The 23,680-nt window shown below is 45.7% G+C and overlaps 1 protein-coding gene across 2 annotated transcripts in view; it reads right to left on the reverse strand.

Moving 5' to 3' along the window:
- The window catches only part of LRIG1 (leucine rich repeats and immunoglobulin like domains 1), a 147,753-nt gene that overhangs the window by 65,831 nt on the left and 58,242 nt on the right, over positions 1-23,680 (reverse strand). The window lies entirely within an intron of this gene.

Here is a 23,680-nt window from a genome sequence, read left to right on the forward strand (position 1 = left end):
CTCGGTGCGTAACCAATGGACCATTCTACTCGAGGCGGGGTACATCTTGATGTGACCTCCTATAGCAGTGTCCCAAAGAAGGGTGGGGTTCAGATTGTCCCCATGATGTGCTCCAGCACTCTCCTACCAAAGGTCGCTTCTGAAGCTGCCATGGAATGGAGTTTGTAGTGCCGGACAAAGGAGGAGACTGAAGACCATGTGGCCACCCTACATATGTCTAGAACTGACACCTGACTTCTGAGTGCCGCGTTAGTGGCGGCGCTACGTGTTGAGTGTGCTGTAATTCCTTGGGGAATGGGCTGATTGGTGGCTTTGTAAGCCTCGATGATACAAGCCTTGATGGTACGGCTAATGGCGGCTTTGGACATGGCTCCCCCTAAATTGGGAGGGGCGATGTTGATGAATAAGCTGCTAGTCTTGCGGATAGGCTCGGTCCTAATGATGTAGGCCTTGAGTGACCGACGCACGTCGAGGTTATGCCATAGGCATTCTTTAGGGTGAGACGGATTTGGACAAAAGTTCGGTACTATTATGTCTTGGTTTAAATGGAAGGTTGATCTGACTTTGGGAACGAACGTCGGATCCGTCCTCAGGACCACTCGGTCTTTGAAGAACATACATAGGTCCTTGTTGACTGAAAGAGCATTGATTTCGGACACCCTCCTGGCTGTAGTGATGGCTAGAAGGAAGATGATTTTCATGCGAAGCCACTTAATGTGTATGGTTTGAACCGGTTCAAAGGGTGAGAGTGTTAGAGCTGAGAGAACCAGGTGAAGGCGCCAGGATGGAAATCGGTGTCTGATTGGTGGTTGAAGTTGGAGCACCCCTTTGAGGAAGCGAACCACATCCGGGTGCTTGGAGATTGGGTAGCCCTGTGCAGGAGGCCAGATAGTGGATAGCGCGGCTACCTGCCTCTTCAGCGTTGCGCTTCTGAGGCCCATGTCAAACCCTTCTTGGAGAAAGAGGAGAATCTGGGGCAGGTCTGGCAATTCGGGATTGATAGATTGTTTCCCACACCATCTCACAAAGGCCTTCCAGGAACAGTTATAAATGTTGTTGGTTGATGTTCTGCGGGAGGCGAGAATGGTTGATGTCACCTGTGCTGAGTAGCCCTTGTCGTTCAGCAGTCTCCGTTCAACAACAGGCGGTCAGTCGGAACCAGCCTGGGTCCGGGTGTAGGACTGGGCCCTGTGACAACAGATCGCGGTGTGGTGCTGTGCCGCCAAGGCTGGAGTGGTTGGCGAAGTTCTATGATCGCTGACAGCCAAGGTCTCCGTGGCCAGAATGGAGCCGATGAGGATCACTTTGGCCTTTTCCTGATTTATTTTCCCAAGCACCTGTGGGATGATCGGAGTGGTGGATGAGCGAGGAGAACCTGGGCCATGGGGATGTCAGGGCATCTACGAGAGCTTCTGGGTGATGGAAGCTGGACATGAACGCCGGAAGCCGACGGTTGCGGATTGAAGCAAAAAGGTCCACTTGGGGAGTTCCTAGGGATTGACTGACAAATTGGAAGATTGTCGGTTTGAGCTGCCATTCCACTTCCACGACCGTTTGACGGCTCAGCCAGTCCGCTGTGGTGTTCAGATGCCCTTGTATATGCTCGGCCGAGAGTGAGCTTAGGTGCTGTTCTGCTCCAGAGTAGGATTTGCATCGCCTTCGAAGGGGGATGACCTCGAGTCACTCTGGTTGTTGATATAGGCTTTCGGCCGATGTATTGTCCGTTCAATCAGCAACGCGGGTGCTGTGGATGGGTTTGAAGTGCGTTGCAAGGCCAGGAAGATGGCCTTGGTCTCTAGTATGTTTATGGGGAGGAGGGCCTGGTCTGTGGTCCATTGACCCTGGACATAGAGTCCCCGTGTTGTGGCTCCCCAGCCCTGTAGGTTGGCATCCGTGAAGATTTCCGCCTGCTGAGGTGTGGAGGTACACCTTCCCTCCTTCCAAGTTCCGACCAAAAGCGCCACCATCGGAGTTCGCTTCTTCAACTGACGGGTGGCAGGATCAGGGTACGCATCTTTCTGCCATGATTTGCAAGTTGAATGGTCGGAGGAACGACCGAGAGGGCGCCGCATGTAGTCTTCCCCCATTGGATCATGTCAAGACCCACACCATCAGGCCTGGGAGACTTGCCAGTCGTGAGGCAGAGACGTTTTTTGCTTACAGGTTGAAGATTGTTGAGTTCATGATCTTGTCGATCTTGGATGGGGGCATCTAACAGGGCATTCCGGTGGTGTCTATGATGGCCCCCAGGTGCTCCAGACGCTGAGACGGCTCTTTGTGGCTTTTGGCAAGATTCACGAGGAAGCCGTGGAGTTGGAGAGTTTTCTGGGTTCTGGAGACATCTAAGGACTTCGTTGACGGGACTTGGACCCGATTAGGAATGTCAGCCCAGATATGGATGCGTGAATGGACTGTTGCCTGAGGAGGAGTGGGGATGGGTGCCAGGAGCACCTTGGAGAACACACGGGCGGGCTGTATGAAGCCAAAGGGAGGGCCCGAACTGGAACTGGTCTAGCCCCACCGCTAATCTGAGGAACCTTCCATGCTGGATTGATGAGCACGCAGGTATCGCTTCGTCAGGTCCAGGGAAGTTAGATAGTCCCCTGGGCGATTCTCTGTTATTGACCTTAGGGTCTCCATGAAACGGTGCAGTTTGATGTGCTGGGTTGATCTAACCTTAGGTTTAGGATGATGCCACCAGTCTCCGCTTTTGGGTACCGTGAAGAAGTGATAAATATGCCCAAGGATCTCTCTTGCCGAAAGGAACTGGTTCTATTGCCTTTGATGTTCAGTAGATGTTGAATTGCCAGTTGTGTTCTCCTGGACTTGATGATGCTGGAGTTGACCGGGAAGGTTCTGAACCGAGAGGAGGGATCTTTGCGACCTCATGACATATCCCGCTTGATGATTTCTCAAGGCCCAGCGATCCACATGGTCGGCCCACCGTTGTTGAAAAAGGTGGAGGCGACCGCCTCACCGGACCGTGAAGTCAGGATCTGCTGTTGCGGTCCGCGACCGGCGGTTTTCCTGTTTGTTGTGGGGCTGAAAGGAATGATTGAAGGAATTGTTGGGATTGTTGTTGTTATTTCGCTTAAGTGAACCCTGAGTGGGTTGCCAAAGGCCTGCCCTCTTCGAATCTTGGTAAGGCACGGTGTGAGCGAAAAGGTGTTGTTGGGCTTGGATGAGTTGTGATCTGCCCTATAGAATTTTGGCATGGCCTTCTCTATGATCCCGTGGTCTCTATCAGGATACGCTCTAATTTTGGTCAAGAGGGCGGTACCTTTGGAAGGAGAACCCGGAGATTAGCTGTTTGGAATGGTAGTCTGCCTGCCAGGAGCGTAGCCAGGCGAGGCGTCTGGGGACTGATGCCATGGCTAGGGCTCGAGAAACCAACAAGAAGGCATCGAAATTGGAATCAGCTAAGAATGATATGGTGAGGAGTAGCCTTTCAACTCCCTCTCTGATCCCTTGTTGCGCAGGTGGGATTAGTTCTAGTAGTCTGCGGCTCCAGACTATGCCGGCTCTGGCCATAGTGGCCGAAGAAGCTGTTATTTTGGTGGCCATGGCTAAGATCTCGTGAAGACGTCTAAGGACTGTATCAGCCCGTTTGTCTAAGGGGTCCTTGATGTTTCCGTCACCATCTTGTGACACTAGCCCTCCTGACTGAAGGGAGGCGACAGGGGCATCCACTGGTGGCACCTGGAGAAGACGAAGAAGGTGTGGCGGGGTAGTGTAAAGCTTCTTGAAGCTGGCCGGGAAGCCTTTGCTGGCGGAGGGGTTGAGCCATTCCTTCTTCATTCTTTTTTCAAAGTATGCTGGCAATGGGAGAAAATCTTTGGCCTGATCATCCTCTGGGAAAATGTCAGTTTTCCCTTGGGGTACGCCTTTAATTGGCTTCTGAGAGGAGGAGGACTGGGGGGCGGAGTCCACAGCGTCCTCGGGGTCCTTCAATTCTAATGCAATGGCCTTAGTGATGAGGAGAGAGGCATCCTCAACCTTAAAAAACCTATGTGTCTTTTCTGTGTTCTCAGGGGTTTTTTCCTCAGGTTCTGAAAAGTGATCAGAAATCTCACATTCCCCTTCGCTGGTTCCCTCCTCCCCCAGGAAAACGGTGGGATTGGAAGAATGGACTGCTCTGGGGGCCCTGGATCTGGTGGGCGAGGGGGAGGAAGAAGAGGAAGGGGACCTTGTTCTCCTGTGGTAAGATCTATGGTATGCCCTGATCTCCTCCCGCATGCTCTTCCTAAACATTTGCACCAGCTGCTCGGGGGAAGCCTGTTGCCAAGTTCCCTGCTGGAGGGACTGAACTGGCATTAAACTAGATACAGAGGCCTGGTCTACCCCTCTCTCATCGCGATCTTGCCTGCTATGATGACTTGATCCGACGCTAGGGGGCGCTGTGCATAATGGCGGATCGCCTACCGTGGCCCTCTCCGGGACACTGGCGATTTCACCTTCCTCCTCCTCAGGCTCTGGTGGAGGAGGGCTGAACGGCCTGCCGGGGTCTCCAGCGACCGGATTCACGAAGCTGGGATCGTCCCCCGCAGACCGGGGACGATCAGTACTCAGCGCGTCCCTGTAAGGGGCGGAGGTATTTTGGCGTCGCTTCTTCTTTTTGGCGGCAGGCCGCCTCCTCCGCCGCGCTTTTCTTCTTCTTCCGCCCACCGCCGCTGCTGGGTGAGCTACCTTGCCTGACGGCTTGGTCGCTCATGCTCTCCGCGTCACCTCGATCTTCCTGGCAGAGTCGACGTTTTGCTAGAGGACCTCGTCCTCTCGACAGAGGAACGAGAAAAGGTCTCCCTTGGTGGGGAGAAATGGCGGCACTCCATTTTGCCCAAGGGCAAGGAGGAGAAGGGGGAGGAGCGAGAGAGCGGAGGGAGAAGAAGGGAGGAGGAAAATCCTGGCTTGCGCCAAGGAAAGCCTCCTGGGGAATAGATGAGAAGAGTGAAGAATTAGAGAAAAGTTTGAGGAATTTTAAAGAATTTTTTAGGAGCTCTGTCTAAGTGCTGCTATCCCTGATGAAGCAGGAACGTAACTGGAGATCAAGATGGGCGCCAACAGGTCTACAGGAAGTGACAAGATTCTAGTTCCTGCTTCCCTGAGATCCAGTTGGAAAACACCCATCAAGATGTCCCCCGCCTCCAGTAGAAGGTGGTATAGTCATCACTTCTGCAGCACAGCTCTGCTAGTGCTTTGCAGGATTCAAACCTACTTCTACTAGCTGCGCTTTCCTAGGACACAACTGATCAGCTTGGGTGAAGGCAGAAAGGAACGAAGTCAACACAGCTATTATAGATACCACTATCAATAGCCATGATTTTTTAAATGGAAATTAAAACATTGGCCATTACGATCAAAGAGCCCTTTGGGGATGGGGCGGTATAAAAATCTAATTAATAAATAAATGAATGAATGAATGAATGAATGAATGAATGAATGAATGAATGAATGAATGAATGAATGAATGAATGAATGAATAAATAAATAAAGCTTCTCTGCAGAAAAGGAATGCTTTGTGTTTGTGTTATAGAATAGTTCAGAGTTCCAGGATGCTATGGACTACAGTTCCCATCATCCCCTGCCACGGGAACTGTAGTCCATAACATCTGGAGGGCTGCGAGTTTGACACCTGTGATAGCAACCTGAAATACCATTGAGCTGCTCATTAATTCCTGTCCCCAATAGAGACAACCAAGAGCACCTTTGCTGTACTTCAATAGTTATTTACATTTGACATCTACCCAGACTATGAGTAAGTTACAGAGGAATTCTCTTTCTAGTGCTTTGTCCTAGTTGATACATTAAACAATCTTCTGGAAGGTAGAAATATTACTCTATTTCTGTTGTTGCAAGCCAAAAGGGAGGCTGCTTTGCTATCAGATATTAGCAATTGGAAACCATTCCAGGATCAGTCCTTCACTCGGCAAAGATACTTCCTTATGCAAACAGCCTGGAAATCAATCTGTCTATCTAGATTCCAGCTACCAAAGGTGTAGCTCCAAGGGGGTGGGGCAGGTACATGATGCACTGGGCACGCACCCCTGTGGGGGTGTGGCAGGGGAGTTCCGGAGGCAGAGGATGCACCGGTGCACCAGGTGCTTTTCCCCCTTGCTACACCCCACAGATGCAGGCGAAACATCAGGAGAAAATGCTACTGGAACACGACCATACAACCCAGAAAACCCACAACATCCTTGTCCCAGATTCATTTATGTTTAGGCTTTTGGTAAAAGGTGCTAAAGAATTACTTTTTTGTGCTCAGAAAGCCACCGGTCAATGTTGATGCAAATGAGCAAAATTGTCAAGACCCTATCCCACACGGTCTTGCCGGGGAGATGGTGACACCTAAAACCTGTTCATTTGGCATGCAAAATATCATGGTTGTTTGTTGCTGCTTTCTTGCACCTGCTTACACTAGTCATCTTCTGGCCTTAACAGGCCCTGTGTCCAGCAATCGGTTTCGGTTTTGGGAAGTTTTGGCGGGAGGAAACTTACAGGGGTATATAGCTGTTGGTAATGCGTGGGAGTTTTCAGATTTGGCAATGCCATGCATGCATACTATTTGCAACTCTCAATCAGCAAACACTATATGCTAACATTTGAGTCTAGGTTATTGGGGAGGTCAACAGGCATGCCATAAATGACCCAATAGTACCAGCCACCTTCATCTTTGAATGGGTTTTTCTTTTTACCTAGCAATTTTAAGATATAATTTGGGACAACATGCAGAGACACACCCTTCTTTCAGACTCACCAAGACATTAAAATAACTTTGAAGCTTAAGACTCCTAGGAATAGGCGCTTTTGTTCATTGGGTTGTGTCCTACAACTACTATGATATTAGCATAAGGAGCCTCTTTGACTAGCAGAAAGTTGCTTCCTCCACAGAAAAGCTCTCTTATTAGCAGAACTCATAAATTTATTTGCATTCCCCCCCCCCCCCAGGAGCATTGAGTGATATGTACTGGTCTTCCCTTGGTTTTATCTTAACAGCCCTGTAAAACAAAGTAGGCTGACAGTGACTAACCTGAAGTCACCCAACAAGCCTCACTGTGGAGTAGAGATTTGGATACTGTACCAAGCGGGCTAAATCTGCTATGCTGTTCTTTCCTTGCATGAACAGATTATCTGCCCAAGGTTGCTGGGATCAGACAGGCTTCACATACAAAGCGTTATCAATGTGTCATTGGTTGGAGAATAAAAATGATGTTTTGTGATGTCACTGTTGACATGGAAACAAAGTGTCCACACAACTGAAATTGCCATCAGTCGGTATTAGAGCATGGACATCTGAAAGAGTAGGCAACATCTTGCATACAGCTGGGCCATCAAAGCTGCTTAACTGAAAGAAGAATTGGGTAAGGTCACTGAGTGAAACTCCTTCCAATATGCCTGACAGCTCCAACAATCCAATTGAGAATCCTGCTCCTGAGAACCCACCCCAGAATGGTGGGGGGCTACCACCTCAGAATGGTGGGGGGTTACCAGAACAGAAAAACAATGACCCAGTCGTGCCTGAGGATATTCACGAGACAGTCAACCAATTTATTGATCAATTGTCAGTATCGGTTACGAAGCTGTCGTTAGACCTGGCCAAAGACAGTAGCTCTGATACAACAACAGATGAAGCAGTAGAAAAGCAAAACGGTTCTGGCGATTCTTTCTCTGGAGGGCAAACGTCAGGCTCACCAGCTGATGGAGGGCAATTAGCTGACCCAGGACAATTAACTGATTCCGAAGTGATCGTGAACAATCAGCATGTGGATGACAGCCACGTGAATAAAGAGCTCCAGGCGATTCTCCAGTGGATGGTTGCTTCTCATCTCAACATACCCAATCTGACGTTCATCAACGAGAATGACAATGAGTTGTCCAAACTTCCACAGTTGGCAGAGAAAGCAGGAAAGAAGGCATACACAGTGGGAGACGTCCTTCAAGAAGTGAAGAGATACTTTGTGCAGCATCAAGCAGACAAAGCTGTGGGAAATGCACCCCGCTGTGGACTGATGGATTGGCTCCTTACTCACCTGTAAGACCTGAACTACAGCTTCTCAGTCAAGCCCAGGTGTCCAAACCACGCTTCTAGCAGCAGCTGGAGATACCATCACCACAGAAGCATTGGCAAATCACAATGCTGTGAACTTTTACTTGTTGCTACAATGGAAGCTGGGCAAGATCATCAATTAAAAAACCCTTTTAAAAAAGTGGGGAGCCATGTTATTTTTTTACTCTTTTTTAAAAATAAAATTAAAAATAAACATCATAACAAATTCCCAAAAGATACCTTACTCCATAATGAAGTACACTAATCAACTCAAACTTTTCCCCGTTACCCTTGGATTACATTCCATAAGCAGGAATCACTGGGTTACATTGCTAAACCCAATGGCTAAAAATAAGAGTTTATTCACTACAGGAGTCCTCCACTTTGTTGAGCCAATGGAGACTTTGGGAATTTTGTGGAACCACCAGTGAAATAGCTGCCAAGAAAGCTGGACCAATCACAAAATGGCTGTCACAGATAAATTATAAAAGGCTGGGAAGTCCCAAGCCAAGCACTGTCCAACGAAGCGGGGAGCTATTTCCAAATGGTGATGTCTCCTGGGGTCCTCTGAAGCACTTCCTGCTGAAATGGAGGAAAGTCAGACTGGGTCTTTATTTTAGGAATCACTGTTTTGGAGAAGAAGCAATCTGATCCCACGAAATACATCAGTAGGCACAAAAGAGATCCTACATGCCACTCTGATGATCGCTGCACTAACTGGTAGAGACCCTGTAGTGGATACTGTAAGGAAATTGTGCACTTACTTCATGTACTTGTTAACAGCTGTTTGGGATGACAGTCACTAAGTGTGGCATGCCCTGTTGAACTCTTGACTGCAGAAATTTGAGTTACTGTACAGATGAGGCAGATTGTGCTGTCCTGGTTTATTCTCACATTGACATTTTATTTTCTACCTGAACTACCAGTTTGCTGTTGCTAATAAGAACATAAGAACAAGCCAGCTGGATTAGACCAGAGTCTATCTAGTCCAGCTCTCTGCTATTCGCAGTGGCCCACCAGGTGCCTTTGGGAGCTCACATGCAGGATGTGAAAGCAATGGCCTTCTGCGGCTGTTGCTCCCAAGCACCTGGTCTGTTAAGGCATTTGCAATCTCAGATCAAAGAGGATCAAGATTGGTAGCCATAAATCGACTTCTCCTCCATAAATCTGTCCAAGCCCCTTTTAAAGCTATCCAGGTTAGTGGCCATCACCACCTCCTGTGGCAGCATATTCCAAACACCAATCACACGTTGTGTGAAGAAGTGTTTCCTTTTATTAGTCCTAATTCTTCCCCCCAGCATTTTCAATGTATGCCCCCTGGTTCTAACAACAATAATAGAAATCACAGTAGCAGTAATAATAGGTACGTGAATAATAAGATTATTATTTGGAGGGCAAATATGTCCAAAAACCTAATAAACAATGAAACAAAACTGATTTTGACTCAAAATGACACGCAGCTCTGCACTTACAAGACTCATAAGTAGGAAAACTAAACAGTGTTTTAAAAGATGCTGTACACTTTTGAATTACACAGAATTCTTCAGCAGGCAACAGATTGAGGTGTTTCTATAACAGACTGTGGACAGTATAGTTATGAACTGGATTTTCTTTTGGCCAGAGGTGGTAATTCTTGCCGATTCTCAGATTACAGGATTGGCCGTGTCCAAGCAAAACAATGGAATGTATGCTGTCTGTCGATCTTTTGGGTAGTAGAGAATGAACAGAAATGGCAAAATGCATTGCTTTGGCACAAAGCCAAGACAAAAATTCAGTCGCATTACATTCAGTTAATGGAAAGTCCATATGTCAGTTTTAGGGGTAGAATGTACAGGTTTCACTGGTTTCCCTCTTCCTCCCTCCCTCCCTCCCTCCCTCCCTCCTCCCACCAACCAAATTTTGATCTGCATTTCAAATAACAGTATTTCGCAAACGTTCTGACACTTGACTTCACGGCTATTCATCAGACAATGAAATGGGACTGAAGTACCCAATTAGGTAATCTGTTTTTTCACAACAGTCATTTGGGTGTCTTTTTGTCACCACAGAAGCATAAATATGACAGCATAATTCAACACCGTGGCTGTTGAAACTCACAAATGTAGTACCCGGGAATACTGCAGAATTTATTGGAGGCCAGCTGGGACCAAAGACACAAAATCAAACTAGCTACTAGTTTTAACAGGTTAGTAAGTCTCTCCATCTTCCCCTAGAGTTGATGGGAATGCCACGAAACAGACTGTTACCAAACAGCGGAAAAGAAGGCAGACCAACAACTACATTCCAGTGTTCTTGCTATGGGGTAAAGCAGAGGAAGAACACCACTAAGCATGTTCCACGGTGCAGATATGATGCTCAAAAGGACCGTAATGAAAGGCTTGAATCAGGAACATGTTCTGCAATACAGGCTGTTCTCCATGGGCTGTCAGAATGCTCCTAGGCCCAAATCCAAGCACTGGCTGTTACATTTTAAGTCCTAAATGGCCTTGGACCAGGATACCTGAAGAACAGCTTTCTTCCATATGTTCCTGCCCACCAAATGAGACTGCCTACTGAGGCAGCCAATAACTAGGAGCAGGCCTTCTATAACTGTAGAAACCCAATCTTGGAGCACTCTCCCTAAACGTGTCCAGGACTGTGCTTCAAGTATGTTTATGACCCAAGGCTTTTAGGTAACACTCTGCCTTGCCTCCAGTCTTAACTTGAAACCTTGTTTTATCTTTTATCTGGTCATTTCTAGTTTTATCCTTACTGTTTAAATTTGCCAAAATGCCTAGTTTTAAATGTCACGATTGACTGCTCTTGTATATTTCTTACTGTTCAGTAGACAGAAATAGTAAAGTCAGCTATAAAGATTTATTTTGCTAACGCTTCATGGTTGGAGAGTGGAACTCTAAATATGGAGGGGGGGGAGGTTGAAGCCAAGTCACAGCCAACATTTGGTAACACCACAGGGTTTCCAAGGTCAGAGGTGGCTTGCCGCTTGCTGCCTCTGCATAGGACCCCAGGTATTCCTAGATCAGGGGTGTCAAACTCGCGGCCCTCCAGATGTTAATGAACTACAATTCCCATCAGTCCCTCACAACATGAGCATTGGCTATACTGGCAAGGGCTGATGAGAATTGTACTTCATGAACATCTGGAGGGCCGCGAGTTTGACACCTGTGTCCTAGATTATCCCCCATTCAAATACTGACCAGGGGCACCCCTACATAGTTTCTGAGATCTGATGAGATCAGGCTATCCAGAGGGAATTAGAGCGGATCATGTCTTTCTGGCAAGAAAACTTGCATACTGGTTCCACTTATCCATGACACTTCCAAGGATCCAATTGGAACATCTTAGAAGTGTGCCTAAAATCAATCAATCAATCAATCAATCAATCAATCAATCAATCAATCAATCAATCAATCAATCAATCAATTGTATACTGCAACTATAGCTGAGCACAATTCAATCCTATTGATTTTAATGGTGGAGAAAAGTACACCCTAAAACAGTGGTGGCGAACATATGGGCACTCAGCAGTAGCATAGTGTCAAGGGGGCGAGGAGTGTGCCCCGGGCGTGTGTCCCTGCAGGGGCGTGGCGAGGGCATTCCAGGGGTGTGACGGGGATGTTTCGGGGCATTCCAAGGCAGGGTGGGGGCAGGCAGGGGCGTGGCAGGGGGTGTAGGGCACACACGTGCCCTGGACGCAGTTTTCCCTTGCTCTGCCCCTGGCACTGGGTCTCCAAAAGGTTCGCCATCACTGCCCTAAAATATGTCCCACTCAAAGAAATGGGGGCAAATCTGCCTGAGTTTGCCTGGATTCTACCTACAGTATATGAAAGGATTCCCAGAAACAGAACTTTCATAGTTGAAGCACCAGCTTGAAACACCATCTGCCCAGAATTTTCCTGGTGTTCTTTTTTAATTGGTCAAAGGTCTATTTCTTTCTAAAGCAAGACAGTTAATCTGATCTGGCTCTGACTCATCAGACATAATCATCCACGTGACAAAAGAAACATTAAAGAGAGCTCCATGGCTCTGTAGTAAAGCATCATCTTGGAATACAGAATGTCTTAGATTCATTCTCTGATATGACGAAGTTCAAAAGGATCAGGTACTGGATGACAAAAGGTACATCTGCCTGAGACCCTGGAAAGCTGCTGCCAATCACAGACAACAATACTGACCTCGACAGACCAATGGCAGCTTCATTTACCCTTTTCCTGTATGTACCTGTATATGCCTATGTTACCATTTACCTGTATTTATTACCACTCGCTGGTTTTCTGATCTTCCTGCGATCTTTTTAAATAAGAAAAAAGGATAGTGGATTTCACTTTTTTTCCCTGGACTAAACACGCTGGCTTCCTTTAATGTTTACTCCCAGAATTTACCTACTAAACTTTTTATCACTGTCGTAGCTTTCAACTATCCTTTTCCCTCTCTGTTTCTGCCACTCTTACTGACGCTTCTGTAGATAACTCCTGAATACTTTATATTTGTGTGTTCTGAAATGCCAAAGGTCACACAGAGAGTTTACCCTCCATTATTAGACTTCCCTGCTTAATTATAGTTTAACGTGAATTCATCTCTACACTAATGACTCCACAAAGACAGCTGATGTTTTACAAGAGAGATTTATGTTTTTTGGCAGCTGAGTAGTCCTATTGATCACACTCTGGCACTAAATACATTGTAGAGCACTGCCGCGTCTTTTATGAATGAGCTAATCCTATTTTCCAGTCTTTTGGTCAAAAAGAAAAAAATGTTCCCCATCCTGTCTCTGCTCTACATGGTCACCACCACTTCAGTGTTGTGAACAAATGTATGCTTACAGCAAATGCATAGCTACAGGGAGCTGAAGTAAGGAGGGGCCAAAATTGAGCCAATGTGCTGTACTGGTTAAGAGTGTTGGACTCTAATCTGGAGAATTGGCTTTGATTCCCCACTCCTCCACATGAGCAGCAGACTTTTATCTGGTGAACTGGATTTGTTTTCACGCTGTTCCACATGAAGCCTGCTGGCTGATCTGAGGCCAGTCACATTTCTCTGAGAACTCTCTCAGCCCCACCTACCTCACAAGGTGTCTGTTGTGAGGAAGGGAAAGAAAGGAGTTTGTAAGCTGCTTTGAGACAAGGTCCTTGTGGTAGAGAAAAGTGGGATATAAATCCAACTCCTCTTCTTCTTCTCTTCCATCCTACACTGTGGGGACAGATATCCTCAGGGTTGGAAATGGTTGCTTAGGAAAAGGGGGAAAGAAGAGAGGACCTGCAACACCTTGCTCAGTGATGGGATCCAAAAATTTTAGTAACAGGTTCCCATGGTGGTGGGATTCAAACTGTGATGTAGCGCCAATGGGGCTGGGCGGGGCACGATGGGGGCGTGGCTAGGCATTCCGGGGGTGGGGCATTCCTGGGCAGGGCTGTGGCAAAGACGCAGCCACTGCGCCGGTTCTTGGGCGGGAAACAAATGCACACAGGTGCAGGCTGCCATGCACGCCGATGCACCTCCTGCTAGACTGCTTCAAGTTCTGCACGCTACTGCTGAGAGGAGGGGCGTAACAAAGGCAAAAATCACATGGCAAAATCACCAATTAGTAACCCCCTCTCGGCACACACAAATAATTAGTAGCCTACTCTTGGGAACCTGTGAGAACCTGCTGGATCCCACCTCTGACCTTGCTCTATATACAACCCACCGAGATAGAAAAATGGGAATTAAAGGATCCTCAAGGATTTCCAACATTCTTGCTGTTGCAGAAGGTGGAAATTACTTGGAATCACAGGATTTGGTTGTGATACTGAAGCTGCTGTATAACCCAGGAGTAAGAACAGAAAGACTGGAGGAAAAGCATGGATGTAGGTTGAGCCCAAAAGGCCTACCAGGGGATTAATCCAAGTGCTGCCTCTCTCTTATGCCTAATTAGCAGAATAAAATGGGTTCTACTGGTTAAGATGTACTTTATACACTCATTCTTATTATTGGACAGGACATCTTGTATGTAGCTTTTAGCAGTTTTATCTATTTCCTTTGTGGGTGCAGCACGGTTCCAAAAGTTAGCAAAATGTTCTTTGGCTGGATCTGTTATTCTACCCAATGGTCCTAATAGTGCCAGAAGGCCGAAAAAATTGGGAGGCAGAAAAGAACAATGGTTAATCACTCTACAAAGTCCTCTTCTACTTTAGTGACTAAAAAGACACTCACAATATCCCCTCTTCAGTCCACTACCTCTAGTCACTAGAGTCTAGTGGCTTCAGTTTTTGCTGCTTGACATCCTGTCACAACTGCCAACATATGTGAAAATATCCACAGCACCGGATCTGCAGAGTCAACAGAGCCCTTTGTGAAAGGCAGAGGGAATCAAGGCATCAAATGATAGCGAAACTAAAAAGGAGCAAAGGGAATTCCGTAGCTACACATTCTTTGACAACAGCTGCAAATAATTCCCATATGCTCTATTTTACAGACGATGGTTAAATAAATTACTGTGAGAACTATGAGAAAAATGCTTTTCCTGATGTAACTTTAGAGTTAGTGCAGATGGGTATCAGAATCCGGTCCTGAAGCATTTGAGTTTTCTGGAGCAGGATAGTTACTGGGTTGCAGAAACAGTTGTTAGTATTTAAAGAGCTTTGCAGGTCTGTCTTTTTTGGTTGATTCATGTGCAAATTGTTTTCTTCTGTTCCGTGAAAACCCATCCCAAATGCCTCATGTTTGCTGGTGTTGGGAGATGAGCTGCTTTGGCAATATTTTCAAAGCAAAAAAAGGGGGGGGGGGCGCAACTCAGACTGGCTCCTCAGTGAATAATGAAACTGAAATACGTTTTAGGCTTAAGTCAACAGCAAAATGGCACGGCTGATCCACTGCCATTTCCAGCTGCAACACTTCCATTTCAGAAGCCACTTGAAAATGAAAACTGTAATATACGAGATGAGCAACAAGACCCTAAAAATGTAAGCAGCAGCAATGGTGATCCGAGATTTCAAGCAGCAAGTGCAATTGGTCAAACACAAATAAAAACGGAGTTATCCCCTGATGAGTGCTCACTCGCAATTGGCCCCTCTCCTAGAATGAATAAACAGTCACTTCAGGCAACTACTGGAACAGCACATCCAAACAACAGCATAGGTAGTGAATAATTACAGCTCTAGACACCACACAGACCAAGCAATATTCCTTGCCAATACCCCTTTTTGAAGGAGCACACTTGCCCATCTTTCTCAAACTGGGACAGAAGGAAGTCAGATCAGCATACAACCTAAGATGGCGCCACTAGAGTAATCATCTTGCCTACACATACAAATCCACAGTAGTGCAGTTGTCTTCCTAGCAAAACTGAGGAGGACAGTCATTGGCTATATCCCGAAACAAAGAAAGCTGCTTTATATTGAGTTAGAGGAGGCGACTTTGATCTCCAGATATGGATCATTATCAGTCCTTCCAGCATGGCCAATTGGCCATGCTGGAAGGGGCTGATGGGAATTGTAGTTCATAACATCTGGAGTGCCAAAGGTTCGCCACCACGGAGTTAGACCCTTGGTTCATCAAGGCCCGCATGGGCTACTCAGACTCGCAGTTCCTCTGCAGAGTCTTAGGCAGAGGTATTTCACATCACTTACTACTTCGTCCTTTTAATGGGAAGAAATGGGAATCGAATCTGGGATGCTGCGCAGCCCAAGCAGATGCTCTAGCACTGAGCCCCAGCCTCTCCCCACAAAATACTGGAAGGGTCATACAACAAAAGGCAGGTAAGTTGAGTGGGTAGACAACTACTTCTCACCTATTATCTGCTACACTAGATTAAAAACAAAACAAGAAACGGAGGTTTGAAATATAACAATACAGGAACAAATAGTACATGATTCTATGCATAGAAATTTGGCAGCATGTCCCATTTGATCAACAGGACTTGATTTGGGTTAAATCTGCATAAAGTTAGATTGCACTGGACTAGCAGGGATGTCAGCGCCCCTGAAGGTCCACCCAGATGGTCCAGGCTAGACTGATCTCATCAGATCTTAGAAGCTAAGCAAGGTCAACCTTGGCAAGTACCTGGATGGGAGACCTCCCAGGAATGCCAGGGTCATCATGTGGAGGCTGGCAATGGGAAACCATCTCCAAACATCTCTAGCCTTGAAAACTCCACCCCAATCTTTCAGTGGCCAGATCTGAATTTATTTTCTTTGAAATATAGACTAATTTCCGACCAGGCCAAAGATAAAGAAGCTGCCAGTTTTTGACTTGAGAGAGCTCCACAGCATTTCTCCCTATTTTAGCACACTTTTAATGGAAAAGTAGGAATGCAACCAATTTATTGATTTACATGAAGGAAGAAAATTAAATATAACAAGGACACTCATTTACTCCCAGAGTACATCTTTTCAATGCCTGCAGAAACCATAAACTGGGCCATCCCAGCAGCGGACCTGTTTAGTAGGGTAAAGTTAAGAACAGCAGGGAATGAAATACTGAGAGATAAGCAACTACTCCTACAATTACACCCTTATTCAATTATCCTCTTAAGAGCATTACCCTTTTAATAACAGCATTCACTTACACCTACCAGTGGATCGCTCCTCACAGAAAATACCTCAATACAGTAAACAAATGTAGTAACTGACAACTAATACTAGGAGTAAAATGACAAACACAAAAGAAGAGCAAAAGCAACCCAAAGGCAAGTAAGTCTGACTAGAATCTGGGAGACCAAGTTTAAACACTGCCATGAAAGTTCACTGGGTGACTTGGGCCAGTCTCTCATTCTCTCTCTCTCTCTCTCTCTCTTTCAATTTAACCTACCTCACAGCCTATCTATCCTTGTTGGGAGGATAAAATAGTGGAAGAAGAATGATGTTATAAGCTGTTCTCGGTTCCCAGTGGGTAGAAAAACAGGGTTAAAAATCTAAACAAACAAAAATAAATACCCTAGATAAAATAGAGATAGTGGGGTTACAATGTATGATGGATTTAATCCTTCAGGAAGAAGAATAGTTTGGATTTATACCCTGCCTTTCTCTCCTGTAAGGAGACTCAACGTGGCTTACAAACTCCTTTCCCTTGCTCTCCTCACACCTTGTGAGGAAAGAGGTGTTGAGAGAGTTCAGAGAGAATTGTGACTAGCCCATGGTCACCAGCAGGAATGTGGGTGGGTGGGGATGGGTGGGGATGGGTGTGATCTGGTTGACCAGATAATACTGCTCTTGTGGAGGAGTGGGGAATCAAACCCAGTTCTCCACATTAGAGTCTGTTGTTCTTAACCACTATACCACACTGGTTAAGTGTATAATGCATGAAAGAATGTACCATATGTACCTATTTTTGAACTTTTAACCTATTTTGAACCATACTTTCTGTCCATAGTAGGGAGGTGTACTAACTCCTGAAAGGGAAGGGGTGGAATTGTGAATCTAATAAATAAATTAATAATAGGATTTTCACTCCTATACCATATTATGAACCAGCTTTAAGGATCAGCTGACATCTATGGTATAAAGTGCAGGTTTGGTTTCAATACGACCTTCTGTGTTCCGGTTGGCCTACAGCTGCTTATACAGGGTCAGGAACAACTGGATCTTCTTGCATAAGAGGTGGATCGCACAATTCATACATGTTGTGCCAAATGTACAAAGAAGGGAAAGGGTAATGATTATGTAGAAATATGTGTTATTTTGGTTCAAGGTTGATGAAACATACATATGCTTCTCTAGCAAGGGGGAAAACATTTCTCTCAGGACCCGTACAACATATGCCTCTTGACAGATTTTTCAAAAAACTTTCCATGTTTCTGTCTTCTCAGTCAACAGGACTGAGTAAAAATCTGCAACCCTTTCCACTGGTGATAGTTCATGCTCCTCTTCCTTCCCAATCTTCTGCAAAGGAAAACGATTTCTCCAAGTTATGAACTGCTTGGGACAGGGCAAGTTGGAACCTTTACTGTATACCACTGCAAGATGATTTTCCTGTCTCCAGCTGTACTAAGTAGGCTGTGGTCAGGCATGGGGGAAAACAAGTGGAAGCTGGGAAGAAGGAGTCTTCTTGGAAGTATATCAGGTTCCCTCCTTCCATGACAAAAGGCTCTCTTTGAGGTGAGAGGGTTCCGCTGTTACGACCAGTTTCCTCTTATATGTCTGGAAGAACTGGTCTCTTTCAAGCAGTGCCTGGGCAAACCCTTGTCAAGGACGTTTTAGCCCAGTGGTTCTCAACCTGTGAGTCGTGACCCCTTTGAGTCTAAGACTCTCTGTATCAGTGTTCTCCATCTGTAAAAATGGATAAATGTTAGGGTTGGGGGACACCACAACATGAGGAACTGTATTAAAGGGTCGCAGCATTAGGAAGGTTGAGAGCCACTGTTTTAGTCTGATCCTACATTGAACAGGGCATTGGACTAGAGGCCCTGTATGTCCCCTTCCAACTTTATGATTCTAGGGTTCTAGGCTTTAAAAGTGTGTCCTTCAGCTCAGAGTTAAAGAGCTTCAGTGGCTCAGAAAACCCAACTCCACAGTGAATCAAGCTTCACAGCTGCTAAATTCTTCTGTAGCTTGGGTGGCAAATCCAACCAAAAAAAACCTTCCTAGCCCAACATCTGCCTTGCTGCTGAGAAGTGATGTGCTGATGCCAGCACATGGCGAATAGATGGGGAAATTCTTGCTGCTTTTCCTTTGCTTCCACCTTGGACACATAACCACCATGGCAGCTAGGGAATTTTGAGAACAGTGGATCCAGGTGCCTGGTGCATTCTGGGAAATAAAAAAAACCCAGAATGCACTGGGCACCGTGCATCTTAGTCATGTAGGAGAGAAAAAGACAAGAGGGAAAGGAGGATGGAGGTGGCAATAAGGTAGTCTCCTCTCAGTCTTACACCACACATCATTTGCCACCAGCAGGTCAGGTAAGTTTGCTGAGCTCAAAGACAAAGGGGGGAATTCTTGGAACGACTACACACCCAGAACTTTATGGCACTTTTGGTGACAACATTGGGCATGCTATACTGCTTGAAATTTGAGCATGCTTGGAAGCAAGTTCATAATATAATGAACTACTTGCTAAGTTCTTTGCAAATAAATAAGCTCAGCCTGGCCAACCTTTAGTTGCGGGGAGGGGGGGGGTTCCTGACCATCTCTAGTTCCATCTGGTCAACGTCTAAATGCAGTGAGACAAGAAACACCTTTCAACTGTTTTGTGGAATGCCATCTGCTGTGATGTGCATCTGGTCATCTAGCATGTGTCCTTAATTTTCTCATGGAGCAGTCAGTTCCAGAGTTGAAAAGGCGCGTCTTGCTCAAATACTGAACCCTTAATCTCTTTATGGTTCTCAAGTTAAGTGAAGCCAAACTTGTGTTCTGAAAACAACCCCAGCTGTCGTGGATCGTGCTACACAGTCCAGGGCACGTTTCACCGCATCTGTTTGTTCGTGCATCCAGCACAGTTACTGCCTAATGTGTTCTTCGCTTCAAGCAAGTCGGGGTGGCACAAAGTTTCTCCTGCTGCAAGAACCAGGACAAGGCCATCATAACCTGACAATTAGCCATGGTCATTCCCTAGGGGACACTTTGTGCTCAATAAACTCTGTTTTTTTCCTCTTTCTGTCAATGACTCAATGACATGATTTTTCTCTCTCCCTCATTCCCTAACCCACCAAGAGAATGATACTGGATGATTTCTGAGGGAGATATCTGAAATTGGGAGTTCTTGAAAATTCTTCTCAACACAGACTGTAACGAGACTGGGTGTAGCCACTCATGCCCTCCTACACTCAGCAAATTGTCAGTGTGATACAGTGGTTGGAGTTCAGGACTAGGCCTGAGGAGTGACAGGTCCAAATTTCCTCTTGAAGTGAAACTCATTGGGTGATTCCAGGCTAAACATTTTCTCTTAACCTAACTGACCTCACGGGATTGCTGTAAGGACAAAATGGAGGAGCAAGAACTTTCTTTAACAATTCTCAGGCCCAGTAGTCTTAGACAGAACCAATCTTGTAAGTACCATGATCTATTTTCATCCCCACACAGAAGTCATTGCTGACAGAATTTTAGACACAAAGTAATGCCAGGATCTGTATTGGTGAGCAGGAGGAGGAAGAACAGTGTTGGTTGTTCTGAGCTTCATGGAAGAGGGGCAGATCAAAAATAAAATATAGAAATTAAAAAATAAGAACAATTTTAATCTAGCTGGACAGACTTGCTCACAAGCCTTGACAAGAAGGATCTTCTCTTGCTAACACGTCTGACTTCCTTCTGAAGTCTACAGCATTCTCACTAGCATTTTTTAATACTGCCTCAGATCCGTCATGAGGGACACAAGCTTGACTTTTCCAGCGGTACTGTCTATTGGCGTATCTCATTCTCATTTGAACAGCCGTCTATATCACTGTAATTGGCAAAAAGGAAAACTGCACCTTTCTTGTAACTCTTGAGCTCAAACAATCATCCATGCCGACCTTGTATGAACTCACAATCATCCATGCAGACCATAAATGCTGAAAGAGTTCATCTGCCTTGGCCAACTCCTGATGCTTACTAGTGTTACATATTTACACATCCAGGTTATCTCTACATAAAAACCACCATCCCAAAGCAGATTACAATCCTTAGATACATATTTTAAAAGCAGTATGTGTGCAAGCCGTCACGGTATAAACAGTAGCCTACACAAAGTAGGCTAACTGCACTAAAAAGCAATTCAAGAATCTTGTATCCAGCAACATCAGAACAGTAGCCACCCGGGCACCTTAAAAAAAACCCTGGCATTTTTGGGGTTTGGGTAAGACATAAAAACCAGAATTCAGGGGTATTCAGGTGCCCTGATAACTTTTTAAGGATTAAATTTGGTTTCTTTTCAGGATTCCAAAATTATCTAGGTATTCCCTATAGGAGAATCTTGGGGGAAGGGAGGCTGGGGGTGACTATATTTAAACCAAATGACACCTAGTGCTGCCTATCCCCTAAAGAACCCCCAGGTTTCAGGCAAATTGGACCATAGAGTCCAATTCTATGGGTCCCTGAATAAGGTTTCCCCTCCCAATCCCACTTGCCTCCACAGTTTCCTTTGGGGGGATTCAAATAAGCGAATAGTCTAACACACAATAGCAACCACTGGCTAAAAGCCTGCAATGCAAACAGAACAACAAGCTCGACAGAACCAGTGTCAAACCAGCCTCCTGTTCTACAAAATACCTAAACCCTCACTACACTCAGCTCTTAAAACGTAACCCAAAATCTTCTTCTGAACCAGATAAAACAATTGCTTTTTAATAAAACAACAACAGGAACACACCAAAAAAAAATCTATGAAACGACAAAACAAATCCAAGGAAACCAGAACAAAACCGCAAAACAAGAACCAGAAAGAAAAGAAAGGCTGAATTTCCAACTGCATGCCTCCTTCAACCCTAAAACACACACACGAAATAATTGTGAAACAACGTCTGCCCGTCCTGAATTCAGTTCAGCCAGCTGGCAGATAACAATTTTCAGGCAGGCAGGCAGCAAGAAGCAGAAATCCACAGCACCGGCACACTCAAAAACAAACAAACCCTAGTTCTGAAGTGAAACGAAGCCAGGCTGTTTTTGCCCATGCACAGAGTATTCTGCATGGAAAAGCAACAATGTGAAAATTCTGTGTGTCCTCCCTCCCTCCCCGAGTTGCTCTGCCATGGGAAAATGGCTTGGGAAAGAAAGGCAGAAGCCATTCCTCCTCCCTCGGTCGTATTTTGAGACTGCTTGGGCTCTCTTTTATGTTTAAAAGGACATTCCCCGCAGCGGCTGTATGAGTGAGCGAATTCTGCGTTAAAAACCTAAATGAGTAGCTGGCCCTCAAGGAGAGCTGAGAGAATCTGACTGAGCAGGCAGTTCGAGTGCTTTCATTTATACCTGATCCTATTGCCTGAGATAGCTGTCTTCTCTCCATACTCCTTTGCATTGCCAGGGGACCCCGAGAAGTGTGAGGAAATCCTGGGAGCTTTGAAATGGAAGCCCGGCTCCCTATCCACTGCCAGGCCCAATTCAAGGTCTTGACGTTGGCGTTTAAAGTCCTAAATGGCTTGAGTCCCACCTATCTGAAGGAGCGCCCATGTCCATATGAATCTGCCTGAACACCGAGGTTGAGTCAGGGGGCTCTCCTGGTGGTCCTTTCCCCCCACCGAGGTATGAGGGGAGGGAGTACGCGGGAGGGAGTACGCGGGAGGGAGTACGCGGGAGGGCTTTCTCCGTAGCTGGATCCAGATTATGGAACAGCTTTCCTGTGGAAATTCCCCAGGCACCAAACATTTGTAGGTTTCAGCATCCAGCAAAGCCCTTCCTATTCACCCAGGTTTTTGGCCTTTGACACCCTCAATGCCCCCTCTGGAGGCTGCTGATTTGGGGTTGGGGTGGGTATGTGGGTAGGTAATACTACAGTTTTATTATTGTCTTATAAGATGATGTTTTTACTGTTGTTAATATTGTAAATTGCTCTGAGACCTCTGTGTAGACCGATGTATAAATTCCAAATATATATATTCCCAAATATTTTCGATATATTTTGGGAATTAATATTCAGTATTCTGGAATCCCAAATGTCATTTCTGTTGACCAGAATTTACCTGAAAAATTCCACTAAGATATTTGATATTCCGCATTCTGGAATCCCAAATGTCATTTCTGTTGACGTGAATATACCTGAAAAATTCCACTAGGATATTTCTGGTGCCAAAAATATTCAGGCACACATCCCTAATCAGAAAGATACAGCAATGGTAGAACACCTTCGATTTGCTACTGAAATGGTTACTACATGGAAAGTCTCAGTGCTGGTGTCAAGATAACAAGATCATTGTAAGTACACAAGAAGCACGGTAGCCAAACTGATCCTGTAGAAGCCAACAGGTGCAAGGTATTCTGAATCCTGATTCTGCCTCATATTGCTGAAGCTGCGTAAGTTATGTGGGGGAGGGGCAAGCTTAGTCGCACAACATTCCCCACCTTCAGCAGAGAAGCCGCTGGAACTGTTTCCGTGCTGGAATTGACTTCAACTGCTTTCCCAATCCAGGATGCAATCTCAAGGGCAGGGCCAATGACAGGCAACTGGCACAGGTATGCTTAGCAGCAAGGGCCTTTTCCCACACACAAGGCTGCTATGATCCCACTTGGTCTTCAGATTAAACATTTGGCACTCCCGACAAGTTGAGATGTTGCATTGTTTACCCAAACAAGCCAGGCTCGAATTCATCACAAGCATCTCTCCCTTCAACACACTGCCCTGCTGCAGCTTAGGCTATGGGGCCCAGTTTTTTTGCTACAAACTCCCTAGCTAGATTTAACTCTTTAACTGACCGCATAAACAGATTGCTGACTAAAAAAAAGCCTACCTTACTGGGATCCTGAAGTAATCTTTGGAGCATTCCTCTCATCAGCAGTCTACCCTGATCCTTACTCTTACCAAGCGCTTGAAGTAACTGGAAAAAAAATCTGAGGAGAAATGTATAAATATTGTCGAAGGATTTCACGGCCAGATTCACAGCCCTGAAAACCCACCACAACCAATGTACAAATAGTTCTCCTTTCAGATCCTACATTTTCTAGAACGCTCCAACTTGCTGCTTTGAATGCAAATAGGATAAACTACACATAAAATAGAGACCACATGGTGCACTCTTGGACCAGGATTGACGAA

The sequence above is a fragment of the Sphaerodactylus townsendi genome, linkage group LG03, assembly GCF_021028975.2.
Source record: "Sphaerodactylus townsendi isolate TG3544 linkage group LG03, MPM_Stown_v2.3, whole genome shotgun sequence".
Lineage (NCBI taxonomy): Eukaryota > Metazoa > Chordata > Lepidosauria > Squamata > Sphaerodactylidae > Sphaerodactylus > Sphaerodactylus townsendi.